General features: G+C 41.4%; 1 protein-coding gene across 9 annotated transcripts in view; it reads right to left on the reverse strand.

The window, feature by feature from the left end:
* CLIP1 (CAP-Gly domain containing linker protein 1) overlaps positions 1-8591 on the reverse strand; it is a 66513-nt gene extending 57922 nt beyond the window's left edge. For 4 of the 9 annotated variants that reach the window (XM_068412369.1, XM_068412371.1, XM_068412370.1 and 1 more), the window contains exon 1: positions 8500-8591. The gene's annotated coding sequence lies outside the window, so the exon portion shown is untranslated. Of the gene's footprint in view, positions 1-7776; positions 7839-8297; positions 8372-8499 lie in introns of those variants that run through there. The other 5 variants (XM_068412374.1, XM_068412373.1, XM_068412372.1 and 2 more) reach the window with 3 other exon arrangements.
* Positions 8592-14442: the final 5851 nt, after the last annotated feature.

Below are 14442 nucleotides of genomic sequence, written 5' to 3' on the forward strand. Positions count from 1 at the left end.
TCTGTCTTCTGCATGCAAACACACGCAGGGTGACTCTGTGCAGTGTACTTGGAGGCTGGAACACTACCCTCGTGGTTTATTTGTATAATAAAGTGAAACAATTATTTTAATCGATGATCATCCACCATTGGCCACGCACGAGTTCTTCAAAACATTTTAAATTAAAAACATTAATATAAAACTGAGTTGACACCATTAAGAGAGTAAATACTGTTGGAAAATGCCTTTCAATGCCAACACATTTCTAAACTCAAAGAAGAGACCACTTCAGTTTGTTACTTCTGCTAACCAGTGCTTTGCAAAATACATACAAACATTAAGACTAACAGAGTCAATACTCTAGAAGGATTCTGTAGAATAGGTAACTGTCGAAAATCTCACAGGGGTTTGTAACCAGAGAAGATCATGTGCAATCCCTGTGGCAGTCAACTAGCAGGTATCTAGAAAACAAATTCTGACCATACCATGAAGAAAATGTAACATGTACAAAATAAACCAGAAAATCTTTCTGTAGAAAAGTGACATGGAAAATATATTTCAAAGACCACCACAATCCAGTAAGTTAACTTTCCTCAGAGCAAAACACACTCACCACATGAAGCACTACGTTTGAAATAACAGCCTGAACAGCATTTCTTAAATACCTGTTTCATACTCTTGATGTTCATACCACTATTGCCACGCTTCAGAAGCTCAGGAATCATTCCTCACATATCCTGATCATGACTTAGAGAAAGTAATTTGGAATTTTGAACCTAGAAAGTTCTCTCTTCTGGTCCATGAGTTACTCCAAGAGCTCAGACCCTGCACAGTTACAAAGGCGTACAACTCCTAAAATTACTACAATCTTAAAATTTTGAAGCGTATAAGCATCTTCTGTATGACTCAGATCTAACTCTTATTACAGCTCTAAAAGTCATATTTGTGGTCTCCTGGGCTGGTATTACATTTCTGTAAAAAGTGAGTACACATATTTCCAAAAGCACTTAAAATAATGCTTGTAGTTGAATTTACAGGCTTTTGAAATCAATACACAATTTAAAACTACAACCACATTTTGGCTTTGAACAAAATAAATGTGTTTGCATTGCACTGCTATTTGCTTCTTGCTACCTCTTTAAGAATATTTCTCTCTGTGCAAGAATGTGCCTGATCACAGAGACCAACTTCTGGAAGGTTCAGATAGGAATGAGATCAATTCATCCACAGCAGGTCCACGAACTGACCAGACAGGGATATATCCACCATCCTTACTGAAACAATTCTGGATGAGGTAGACATAGCAGAGGATAAATTATAGAAAGCAAATAGCTTCACCCGCTCTCCCTAACCAGCATTTCCTACTGCCACCATCTTGTTTTGTTTCCAAGGAGGAATACAAGTACAGTCCTCCACTACCACATATTTTGCAGCCAGATTTCTCATGTTTTGGAAAACCGCAATGTCAGCACACCCGGAGTGCGAGAGATGAGCCGCATCCCGGAACAACAGCCTTCCTCAACACGATGCCTCCTCTGCCACGTTCTGGGTCTACTGGAGATATTTCATATTGGGCAATCAAAAAGGCTGAATCACCATTTTGCAAGCGCTGGATTACATTTATAATGAAGTAATTCCACAGCACACAATATCCATTGTAAATGTCACCCTAAGCTTCAAAGTCAGTTCTGTAACAATCACAAGCAGTTAAACCAAAAAGATGGATTTGAAAGCCTTCACGCATTAACTTCACACAACTCCTCTTGTAACGATGCAGCACACTTCATATTCCTAGCCATTTACTACTTAAATACAACCACTGTGGAGCTATGAATTCACATCAAAGTCTTTTTGCATTCAGCCACCGAAGCCAATTACTGAAATGGTAAGTGAACTTCTCTCTCAACCTAATGCTCGTGACTTGGTGCAAACTCAGCACATTTTGTCAGCTCCAAAGCATTTACTGGGTGAGCAGCAAGTTCAGACCGAAACAAGCCAGAAAGCACCGTAGGCATTTGGTAACAAAGCAAGTCACAAACAGAAAATTTTTACGGTACTGATGTAACAGCTCTGTAGTAGCCACTGTCAAATCAAATTGATCATCTGAATGTTGCTCAAGAATTTAACTGTACTGCTCAGTGATTAGACACTGGGGGATTACTGAGGCATCTTCAGGTGTCATTTAAGTTGAAATGAATAGAATTTAAGAAAGAATTTATGTATAAAACAGAAAATACAAAGAATTAAGAATTTAAGATTTCAACAGAATAAGGGTTGGCATTTTAGAGTCTACATTTGATTACACATTCAACACATAGCAATTAGAAGAAAGAGAGCATTTAAAAACACAACTTGAGTTTTATTTTGTCTCCCAGAAACCATGGATTTTGATGTCAATTAATCAAGTAATATGATGATCTAAATATATTCTTCAGGTACATCGCTACCATAAGAAAAGACACCAAAATAATATGCATCATTTAATTCAATGTTTATTACACTAAGTGTCATCAGATCATATTTATTTGGCTTACTAGATGCTCTGCTTACTGCCAGCATCAAAATAGATGGGCTGGTATGTGCCTATCAAAACAGTGTTTTGTACCACACTTTTAAAGGTAGAAAAAATTCTGCATTTAAAACTCAGCTGATCAGGTGGGAAAAAAAATAAAAGGAATACAGCCCTCAAAGTTGCTACCACGATTACTCCAGGAAACTACTGTCGCATGCAAGTTTTAGTACGTCTTTAGTCTAACTCAAAATACAGTTTACTTTTGCTATCATAAAAATACAAAAGCAAAAGCTTGTAATAAGTTGGGAAGTCTGCCCACCGGTATGACACAGCTCTTTTGACAGTGTCATTGATTTGATGAACAGAACTTGAAGAGTGTCTGAGAAATTACTCGAACTGAATCATATCTATACAATCACTAGCAGCTACTGAAAAATCTTTCAACTCTATTTTAGAGGGCATTTGTTTAGATAAACATTATTTAGTCTGAAGCAACTAGTATGTTCAGTGAAACAGACACCCAGAGGATACTCAAAACAGCCCCAACACTGTAACGCAAACACTACTCCTTGTCATCACTCATCCCACTATCAAGCACCATCACATCACAGTATAAGGACATCCCCATAAATAGCTACCGCTTTTCTGTAACCTCAAAGAGTGAATCTCTGTCTCCTTAAGAACTCAGAAGACACTCCTGCTTTCTTGTACACTTACATGGACTGGGGAAGAACAAAATTTGTTGTTTGGGAATCAATCCCAACGGCCCACAATGCTGTCCCTCATTAAGGACATGGCTAATCCAGAGCTCAACCAGTAACTTTAGAGTTGTTTCTTAAGTAACATAGATAGTAGATGCTGTATTTTTGTATCACGTAGATGACTTGAACTGTTTTCCATGTGAGTTCACAGATTCACAGCATATTAAGGACCAAAGACATTTAGATTATCTTTCAACATCAGGGCTTTTACGTCAGCCAGGCCTGCATACAAATCTGGATTTCTCCTTTGATTTTGAACCTGCTGGGTAATTTCAACTAAACAAAATAAAAGGCAGGAGATGTAAAAAAACCAAATATTATATTCTTACAAGTTTCACAGAAGTAAGCCAACTGGTAGGAGGGAGACTTGTGTTCAAATAGTCTTTGAGTTTCTCCCAATGACTTTAGATAAGACCAACTAATTTCTGAAACAAAATGGAAAAACCAAAGTATTGCCATCACTTCGTAGTGATGGTAGCACACTTGGTAGCAGCAGGTTATCAGTATGTTTGGAGACAATTTGAATATAACATAGTTAGGAAGGCAACCATTATGAGACGTAAATCCACTGAAAATTAGAGGGTTCTAGTGACATTGCTAAGTTGGTAAATAAGACACACGGCTGTTTTTCTGCCTTGGAAAGTGTAGGATATTCACTGCAAACTGGATAAACAGGATTCCCTCTGCATATCCTTGGGAAAAGGAAAAGGCAGGGTAAATTCCTATAACTAAGAAATCATACTAAGAACAAGATGAATCAGATCAAAGATAGTAAGAGGCTTAGGACCTCAAACCATCAGTCAGATATTAAAGCAATGCTATGAGAAAGATAATTCATTGAAGCTTCTGCTCTGCTTATGGATTTTAATTCTGCATTAAGGACATTTTCAGTCACCTCATCTTACCATTCTATAACTTGCTATGCTCATTCAGATTCCTAAATGCCTTGAGGCTAAAAAAAACACCATTGAAACACAAAGAATTAGACTACTGAATATGAAGCACAAATAAGAATGTCTGTAACAGTAAAAAATTATCTTGGGCTAGCAATATTGTGAGTATTTTTTTCTCCATCTATGTTGCTATTTCTAACCACAGCCTGTTCAATCTTTTAAAAAGATTCCCATCTTTAATTAATAAGGAAGAGTTAATAACTGTTAAAAAGCTTACAAAAAATCACAGAAAACGTGATGCAAACTCTCACACTTCCAGCTGCCACTGTACACATGCATTATAAAAATGTCACTGCTATAGTCTATTAAAAGATCAGAACGCACATGATCCTCCTAAGCACACACCATTCTTTACAGAATGAGTCAAGGGTTGAGAAGTAGAGAAAGTTTTCACCCAAGAAAGTAAATAATTGCCACCTCTTCTGGTAAGATCACTATCAATACTTAGTGCTTTTCCTACATTTTTCCAAGGAAATTCTTGCCTTTCCCAAAAACCCTCAATTTTAATAACAAGAGTAAGTTGTGACTGTCTGCACTGATTTCTGATGGTAATACACTTCAACCATCTCAGTAAGTGCATTCAGTCCACAATAACAATTATGATTTTGGAATAGCAGAGCATCAAGTTTAAATTATTTGGGATCTAAAGTTTATGGGAGAGTTTGAGAAGGAAAATATCACCTCCTGTCAGTCTCAAAACCAAACGCATATGAACAAAGACACAGGGCTTCTCTCTAATACAACTACAACCGAAACAGCTGAAACAAAGACGCTGCTTTTTATAGTAAGAATTTAATTTTGACAGACTTGGGTGAAACTGTAGCTGTTTCACACTCTGAAAACATCGAGTCAGCGACTCCTTTTTAGCTCTCTTTTAGCCTTTTAAATTAGCACCATGACTGCTATACGGCTGGCATATAATGAAGTCAAAGCACAAATACAGAACTTACATAAATACTGCTGTGATTGAGTGGATGCTGCTGCCAAGCAGAGAAGCAGATTGAGAGTGTCAGATAAGTTAACTCTTATCAAATACTGAGCTTCTCTCTTTGCCTTGCAATTTCCCCTCAAGGTAAAAATATAGACAGTAAGATTATAAACATCAGGAAAATGGAATAGCTTTTAATGGTGTTTCTCCTCGAAACAGCAGAGTGAAGACACATCTTATAAATTAAAAGAATGTGTGGTACTATTCACCCAGAAGTTTTCTGTCTGAGTTTGTATAAACAACTGGTGAGACATTCCAGGTGGAAAACAGTCAGGCTGTTGCTAAGGTAGAAACTTGTACAGTCTGTTCTTAGATACATCTTCTAAATTCTTTCCAATCTTTCAGAGGCCAGGAGCTAGATACCGGATTTGTGGGTATTTCTAAGGGTCAGTTGTACCACACTAAGTCATGAGAGTGCAACATCACTCTGTGTGTAGAGGACAGACACCTGGGCAAGCACAGACCTATCAGTAGGTGTTAGAAATCATCAGGCACCACGCTGCTGACAAAGCTGGCTTCAGTTCTGCTGGTCAAGAAGCACGAAATGGTTGCTCCATCAGAAACTGGCATCTAGCTAAGGGCAGCTGAGATTACAGCTAATGCAGTATATAATTGCCTTTCATTAAATAACAAAACACCATCCATCTGAGGCATTGCTAAACATGCCAGTCCAATAAGGATTCCAGAGCGTTGCTTTTTAGACATGCCAGCAGAGCGAGCAGTCCCTAAGGAATGCCAAAAGATTAAACAAGAGCTACATTCATTCATGGTCATCACGTTCAAACATTAGAAAACTTGCACTCAACATACAGAGTTAACATTTGACCCGAACGTTTTAGAGAGAGAAAGAAAAGCTGTTTTGAAAAATTGTATTAGCAAGACAGATCGTTCTATTTCTTTTGAAGGAAAATGTATTTTGAAATATTCCCAAGTCACTCCCAAGAAAAACTTTAACAGGGCTAAAAGGATAAAGGGAGGAACACTAAAGGAATTATCCAATCTGCCCAAGCTAAGTAAATAAAGGCTTGCCTGAATATTCACGTGCAGAAAATGATACACAGCTACAGCCTATAGCTCGGACAGGAAATCTACAGGAGCTCTAGAAAGTCACAGCAATCAGCAGATGTCAGCGCTGTTCCTTCCTATAGTATAAACACGAGGAAAGAGGTGGTTGATTTCCTACAGTACACCTCTGTGAGGAGGATACAAGCAGCTATTTTTCTGCCCCTTACTAGAAAGTTGAGATCTTCTCTTTAAAAGAAACCACGCAAATTACCTAAAAGTAATGTTTTTTCCAAATAAAATCTCCCTCCTGATCCCTAAAGATACAGACATTTGAAGTCGCATTTCCAGGCTTCTCTGCTTCAGCCAACACATCCCTCTCCCTTCAATACACACAAAGCTTCAGAGCACTTCAGCACAGGCAGAAAATCTCCTAGCATGCACAAGGACTGGACAGGAAGAGAACCTTGAAATCTCTCAATTTTAAACCAAGAACTAATAATACTCTGAACATTTTTCAGTCATTCTACATTCAGTATGTAAATAAAGAAGTTTCCTCAGTACCTGAACATTCCTTAGACTAAGATACGCTGCTGTTAAGAGGGAAAGTTATTTACTTTTCCCCCACACTATCTAATTTGCTCTCGTTACATGTTGTAGCAGGTGCACACAGACACATACTTAAGAAAAATCACTCTGACACTGCCAGTTTCAGAATTATACGCATATTTCTGTTCCTTAAATAAAATTCTTCACAAAGCAGCAGGCATAAAGGCATTTGCTCTTTTGTACCTCTTTTCTTTCTTCCTCCTACATATTAATACAGATATTGCATGTTTTAAATCTTTCTGCTCGAAGATCTCAAAGCCACCTGTGAACTTCCATAAAACCCTACCCATTCAGCACACTGGGTAACCAAGTGAAGGGGTAGGGAGGAGAGTCTTCATTTCACAGTCATATTTTTAATCATGAACACATACAGTCATAGACTAAATTCTATTCCCCATGCTATGTTTTGGAAGAGATTTTTTTATGGTGTTGGTTTTTGTTTTTATTTTTTTAATTATTTGAAACGCATACATGAAGATGTTATAATGAAAGGGAAAACTACCTCCTGATTTTAATGCAGCAGGAGCCACATTAACATGTGAGTAACAGCAACAATTACCTTGTGCCCCAGAACAGCTGAGGCACAGAAAAGAGAACACTGAATCGCCTTAGGTAGCAGCACTAGTGATATAGCGGAAAGCAGGAGGGGCCTAGAGCACAGCCTTTGCCCCGGGATCCCACAGGTCTAACTATAAACGTGGCAGTAAACTCTGGCTGAGCCACCTGGAACCGTGGGGCAAAATCTGAGCAGCTCACCTGCAAATCAGTAGCTCTGAAAACAACACAGGCAGAGGGAGCAGACATAAAACCACAAAAAAAGCCAAGGTGAATTATAACTCCAGTCACTAATAGGTAAGATATCAGCATGTAAGTGTGGGATGCTAAGAACTGCAGGTCAGCATTTACCGCGAGACACTCAGACCCCTTCCCCCAGGATCATCCCCTCAAGCCACCAACTAAGCACAGCGTTACCTCTTCCGAGGGGAGACTCGAGCAGAGGGTCCACTCGAGCCCCCCGTGCCCCAGCCTGCTCCTCACGAACCACGCAGGCACCCGAGGGCTCCGCGCGGTGAGAGACGAGCCCCGGGAGGCCCCGGGATGCTGCGCCCCGCACCCCGCCGCCTCCGAGTTCACAGGGTGCAGCCGCCCCGGGAGCACGGCGGGCAGCCAGCCCCGTCCAACCGGGGGCACGGCGGCGGCGGGAGAGGGGGGGAAGCCGTACAGGAGCGGAATGAGCCCGGCAAGCCCGAGCACACGGCTCGGGAACCAGCCAAACCGGCTGCTGTCACCGCGGCCCTGGCAGGCCGGCGGGGACACGCAGGCACGTGTGGCGGAGGCGAACAGCTCCCCGGGGGGGGTGGCCGCCCGCCCCGGCTCCCGGGGCCTCGCCCCTCCGGCGCTGCCTACCGCCCCACGCCGCGCTCAGGGCCCGTCAGCCCCACACGGGTCCTTCAGCGCCCCACAGCCACCGCCGCCCCCTCCCAGCGCCTCACCGCCGGCCGCGCCGCCTCGCTTCCTCACCGCCCGGCGCGGGCCCGAGCGCGGGCACAGCGCGGCGCCCGCCGAGGCGCCCTGACGGGAAGCGGAGGCCCCGAGGCGGGAGGCGGCGGGCGGCTCCCCCCGCACTCAGACGGCGCCGCCGCAAGCCCGGCAGCGCCGCCGCCCTCCCCGCGCGGGCCCCATCGGCCGCCTCACCGCTGCCGCCTTCCCCGGCCGCCGCGAGCGCCGGGCGCTGCTCCTGCCGCCGCCGCCTCCTCCTCCTCCCCCTCCCCTCTCTGCAGCGGCGGCGGCGCCTCCCCGGCTCGCAGGGGGCGGGGCGGGCGGACAACGTCTGCGCCCGGCCGGGCCCGCGGCACCGCGAGGCGGAGACTGCAGCAGCGGGGACCGCGCCTCCCTCCGCGCCCCTTCCTCGCTCCCGCTCCCCCGCGTTCCCTCTGCGCCCCCTCCTCGCCTGCTTGGCCCTTTGTCTGCCCCTGCTTTGTTCGCCCCGGGGCAGCCCGGGCGTCCGCCGCCGGGCTGAGGGGGAAGGAGCGGCTCCCTTCGGCCCTCGGTCTAACGCTGCCTTGCCGGGGGGCCGGCGGCCAGCCGCCGCGGGGAGGGCAGGCGCCGGGGGAACCGCCCGTCCCGGCAGCCTGCGGAGAGGGGACTGGGCTGGGTGCCGAGGGTCGTCCTCATCCCCACAGCGGGGAGGGGACCCGAGCACCGGGAGCGCCGAGCCCTTGGGGAACGCGCTGCGGCATCAGGCAGGCATGAATGGGAGGGGGGAAAAGGGTGGGGAGAAGAGAGGGGACGGTATGAAGGACGTAGCTCTTAGGGGATGAATAACTTTACTGGCTGCTTCTTTTCTCCATTTTCCTTTTGTCCAGGTGCCCAGAAATGTATCATTTACTTCTCTTTCTCTAAAGTACTTAATATTTCAATTTTCATTGTTTGTGAAGCAACACCTTGGAACCTGGCACTATCTCCCTGCTAAAGTTTAAACAGCTGGGGCAGTAGCTCTAACACCCTCATCAACAATATAATAGTAATTTCCAAGGCTGAATCAAACAGCTCTGCTTCCTTACCTCTTATAAATAGGCAACAGAGCCCAGCCCGAGCTGGCCCATAACTGCTGAATTCATCACAAAGCAAACCTCAGTCTGCAATCTCATAGATCATTCAGTTTCTGCATGATGCCATTTGAACAAAAGGGTGATGAGAAAGCAGTTCCATTGCTGGAGACTGACTGCAATTCGTGTTTCATTTTGGCTTCATTCTTTGGCATTAATCCAGCATGGTAAAGCACAAAATGGTGTGACGCAGTCCCTCAAATAATAGGTTTCAACTACATCAGCATTTAGCAACGTTTGTTAGAATTTCACTTCCTAAATGTTCAATAGAATCTCTTACCATGGCCATTAGATGTTGAAACAGATACTTGAATCCATGTACAGCCACCCTTCTTTCTCCCTGCAAAATTTGACAAAAGTTTTGCTGAATAAGGACTTCAGGATTTAAATATTAGATTGTATTTAGAAGCGCAGAGCCAGCAAATGATTGCTTGCAGCCCCTGGCTATGGAAATAATCCTTAACAACAAAGTTGCAATTAGGGTAAAAACTTGGGAGTCGGACTAACTTTACAGAACATTTCCCCAAAATATCTTTGTTTGAGAGCTACAGTTGTGAACCTTTGTGCTTGTTTCTGGTATCGTAGATTTGAGCTTTCTGTGTTGATCTGATGCTAATATAGAATGTGTTGCTCTAAGTGTATCATTTTCCATCATTTTCCTTCATTAACTTGATTTTTTGTCTCACACTTAATTTGTTACCGTGTAGGTAGACTCAAGAGTATGCAGTTCAGTGCCCAACATTAAGTTTTCATAAGCAATATTAGACTGAGGTTAGTACAGAGCACAGCAACTAGAAGTTGCCTTACTCTCGAAGATAGAAACTAAGAGTTGCAGCTTTGTGCTGTTCTTGTAGAACTCGTAATGAAGTGCAAGCAGTAAATAACAGTGGTAAAATAACAGACTCAATATACTTCAAATGTGTAAGTAGCTTGCTTTGCTCCCTTGCAAGGCTAAAAATCTCCTGTTACCAAAGCAAGAATTGTGAATGATGTCACAGATCAAAAGCTTCTACCTGTAAAGTGAATATGCCACTGGTTTTTCATGTAATTTCCTAGTGAACAGAATCATAGCTGCAAGATCAAAGTAATCTTGCAGGAAACAAGGGAGTTAGTTATCCATCATTCAACCGGTATCAACCATGAAAAAGTAGCTTTAGAGCAACTGTCACTTAAGTTCATCCCAATTAGAAATGGTTGACTTAGCTTCCGTGTACCAGTCTACACCAAGATGGAGGTATCACAGACTGTGATAACAGCAACATCCAGTACGTTCACATCCAATTTGTAGCAATCATTATAAAAAAAGATGCTGGTACTATATTAAATATGATTGAAAGCCAGAATATCTTTGATTCTAGTCTTAGTGGCTCTCTTTTCTGAACTGCATGATCACATCAGTCAACATATAATATATGGACATTTTCACAACTCTACAAAAACAGGAATTGCTGGATGCTCCAAGGAAATTCCGGATGCTGACATAACTACTGGCATCCTGGCCACAAGTATAAGGCCTCCTTTAGAACCAAAATTGTTCTCTTCAATAACATGGGAACATCAGTTGCAATTGTTTCTGCCCTTTTTCAGATTTGCGAAGGGTCCAAAATTATCAAAGCTTTCAGAATAGCTAAAATGTTGTCCTTTAAGAACTGCATTTAAGGATATCCTGACTTAGGAATCCACTTTTATATTCAATGGGATATATCCATGCAAGTATAAAGATTTTGAGTGTAAGATTTTTTTTCCTCTGAATGATCTCTTCAGTATGTACATCTGGCAATTCCTATACAGAACTGATGGTCACACCTGCTTCAGAAAAAGCAACTACTTGCCTTTTTTTTTGTTGTTGTTTTTTTGTTTGTTTGGGGGTTTTTTTTGTTTTTTTTTGTTGAGTTTTTTTTTTTTTTTTAATCACAGAAGTGCTGTTTCAAAAATCCCAGCACAGAAACTTGCACTATTATTTTCTGTAGTTGTTTCTGCTTTTGCAAAAACACAATACGATTCCCCTCTCCCCTTTTAACCCGAGTGGTACATTTTGCTCATCTATTTACAGCTATATTGATCCTAAAGAGATTTAGTGTCCTGAAGCCTCATGATTACTTTTATTATTTTTGGCTTTAAATTTATGTCACTAAAACTGGCAGTCTTTGACTGATAGGTTACATGAGATGAAAAACTGCCCTTTTTAGCCTTAATTATCACGTATGCAACAGTTCCAAAAAAATACTGCAGACTAGGTAGTTACTGTCACAGCTTAGTGGATTGAAAGGCTGCAAGAAGTCTTTCCATTCTTAACATACTTACTGTTTTCCTTCCCTAGGTCAGCCGTAGTACCCAGCAGCAGTACAAAAACCTCTGCAAGTCCGTGTTCTTCGTTGGTGTGCTACACAAGACAAACTTCCATCCAATTTTACATTATTTGTTCTACTCAACATAGGTAAAAAAAACAGAGAACAGTATTTAAACACAGTATTTAAAGAATCCTTTCTGCATGCGTGTTTAAACAAGGTACTTAATTTAACAATAATGTTAATCTTGATTATGAGTGTTTCATTTCACAGACAGCTGAGAAATCATAGTCTATTAAAAAAGATGGGCTATGCAAATCATTCTACCTCATGTAAATACCAACAAAAGCTGAATTCTCACCTACAGAGAAGCAAAGCAGAAGGTTTTTTTGTTCCTGTTGGAGTGGTGAGTTCTAAAGAAAGGGTAAATAAATTTTTATTCAGTCATTGGATGACCGCTAAATACACACTGTAAAAAGTCTTATGTCGAATCGTTGTTGCTTGTAGTTAACTGAAGTTTACGCAGAGTCCAACTGTCACACATAATTACTATGTTATTAAATCCATCCTGCTTGTAAGCTTCTCCAAGGATCGAGACCATTCCTACCTCTGACTCATCCCCTCCCACCCCCCAAAATATAAGTATGACTCTACAACACATTCTTAGGAACAGCATCAATCTTCAATGGCATTTACTTACCAGAGGCAATACAGCCATGTTACAAAATGAAGGTACTACAGAGTTCCATGGCAACTACCAATGCATTTGAAACACTTTCATTATATTTGAGCTTTTTCCTCCTCTTCATTTTTCTTCTCTTTTTTTTCCCAGCTATTCTGCCTTACAGAGTTTGCAGTAAAAATAATTCTTCATAGCAGCTATCACATCTTTCAGACACCTTCTACAATCTCAGCTATTTCTCTTTTCATGACATTTTACACACTGTGAGTTAGGTCATAAAAATGTAAGTTAGAAATTCAAATCTTTTTAAGAGACAACTAGCTACCCGACTGATACCCTGAATATTTTGCACAGATTAGATATTTTCAGATGTGCATAAGCATTTTTAAATACTTTTGCTGTTCCAAATGCTGTAAACAAACATGAGTACTACGCCAACAGGAATCTGTGGGAAAATTTGAGTGATGCCTGCTCACACTATACCCACCTCATTACAAATTTTATTAGTCATTCATTTTAGTAAGCTCTAATCTAGGTTATTATGCCACACCCATCACCATGAGAACGTGACTTAAAAGTACCAGAAATATTTTGCTAGTCAGCTTCTTCTCAGACCTTGTAGTGTGATCTGATAGCAGTTTCAATATACAAACCCCATTTGAGTAGTTACACCTGACAGATTCAAGAAATTCAATACTTACAAGCATCTTCAGTGTAGCAACAATATATAGCACTTGATAGGAACAGTGAAGTATAGATAAATACCGAAGAGATCAAGATAAATTCATTCCTAACCATGAGAGAAACAGCAGGGACAACTCCCCACCCCTAACTATCTGTTTGTCTTATAGTAGAGGTAAACACAGTAGGAGTTTTACTTATTGGTTCTGCTCAGTCTTCTCAGAGCATTATCCATACTGACCGCCACCTCCAGAGAAAGGAAAATTTTAAAAGACATCTCTGAGTGCCCAGTATTTTGTTTGATTATCCTTATTTCAAATTAATTACTAAAAGTTAAAAACAAAAATTATACAGTTCCTGCCACAGGCTGTCTGCTTTTCTGAGATCAAAACATAGGCATTACAAAAATCTCATTCTAAGAAAAAAGAAGTATTACAGAAACTTTTATAAGTTTTCTTTACAATTTGAAACGTGAAAGAGTAACAAATGGAAGTATTTTACTCCCAGCTATCTTTTGCTTTACCAGGTAAGCAAAGAAATTTTTAGGCTAACGGGATAAGTTTTTTGTTTTAATATACAGGTTATACAGATCATTAGTGAAAAAGGTTTTGCATTTTGGCAGCCTCAGACTTGAAACTAAACATCTACAGATGTTTAAGATGGATAGAATAAGAAAAAACAGAAGAAGAGTTCTCAATATATGGTATAGGTGGTCTAAGTCTAATAGTTCATGCTCTAATTCAGAACAGGATTCAGGGATAGCCTCAATACCATACCCAGACAGCTCAAATGCCAGGCAAGGCATGATGTTATTATACGTGTCTTTTATGTTAAAAACCAAGATTGTTAAATGGGAACAATCCCAGCTGTGGGAATTTTAATTCAAGCATGTATGCAAGTGCGACAGCGTGGGACACGCTTCCAGGAGTAGCAGACTACAGGTGAAGAACAAAAACATCTGCTGTCTTTAACAATTAGTCCAGTCACTTCGAACAAAAATCCCAGTGGATATAAAATGTGGACCCAAACACAGTCCATTCCTGCCCCAAGATCCCCTAAATAATATTTGCTTTTAGATACCAGAAGACAGCATCTTCCAAAAATGAAAAAGATCATCGCAACACAGAACGGTTTGGGTTGGAAGGGACCTTAAAGATCTAGTTCCAACCCCCCTGCCATTGGCAGGGATGCCTTCCACTAGACCAGGTATCTGTATCTCCAAGTAGTTTGTGTGCAGCAAATACAAGAGTGATAAAAAATGCTGAACAATTTAAAATTCAAAGCCTTACAAAATTAGGATTTAACACATTTAAACTAGAATTTACCCATACTCTAATACCTTCAGTATAAATCTTGGAAGAATAAAGTTAACAGCTAA

Source organism: Nyctibius grandis, chromosome 14 (assembly GCF_013368605.1).
Source record: "Nyctibius grandis isolate bNycGra1 chromosome 14, bNycGra1.pri, whole genome shotgun sequence".
NCBI lineage: Eukaryota > Metazoa > Chordata > Aves > Nyctibiiformes > Nyctibiidae > Nyctibius > Nyctibius grandis.